The sequence below is a fragment of the Amphimedon queenslandica genome, unplaced genomic scaffold (genome assembly GCF_000090795.2).
Source record: "Amphimedon queenslandica unplaced genomic scaffold, v1.1 AMPQUscaffold_13189, whole genome shotgun sequence".
Taxonomy (NCBI): Eukaryota; Metazoa; Porifera; class Demospongiae; order Haplosclerida; family Niphatidae; genus Amphimedon; species Amphimedon queenslandica.
Genome location: NW_003546575.1, coordinates 96,594 through 97,174, shown reverse-complemented (window position 1 = coordinate 97,174; position 581 = coordinate 96,594).

The window sequence follows — 581 nt, the reverse complement described above, 5'->3', positions numbered from 1 at the left end:
TCTTACTTCATAAACTTATGTCCTTTCTTTGAATTAATCTTGATATGGTCATCAACTCGAATGATTTTACCAATGATACTGACAGTCTGGTTTGTCGCAATGGAATGCAAATCGTCATTAGTAACTTGCTATATCTACTGAGTCAAGCTTGAATTCTTTAGGTGATTGTTGAACTACCAAACTTTTGTGTACACTTTTATCTTTTTTGTCGAATTGGTTTTGCGTGACAAGTAGTGAGAGCAATCACTGTGTTGTCATTCTTAAATTTTTCAGTAACGTAGGCTCAAAAGTCAGAAACCTAGCAGTTGTATTATCTGCCATCATTCAGCTACAATAATTACAGTTGGCTCTAGTTATGCTCTCTTTTACAGGTGAAAGTTCAACAACATTAACATAAACTATAACATTATTCCCTATTTGTATTTTGTGAATATCATACAATGGCAATGAGCATTTTTTGGAGTTTGCTAAGTGGATGTATCATAAGCCATTATCCAAACAGAATTAATGAAAAAAGATAATATTGGTCTCTGGTAAGGATTCAGTCTTGAGGAGATAACTCATAATTATTATTATTATCA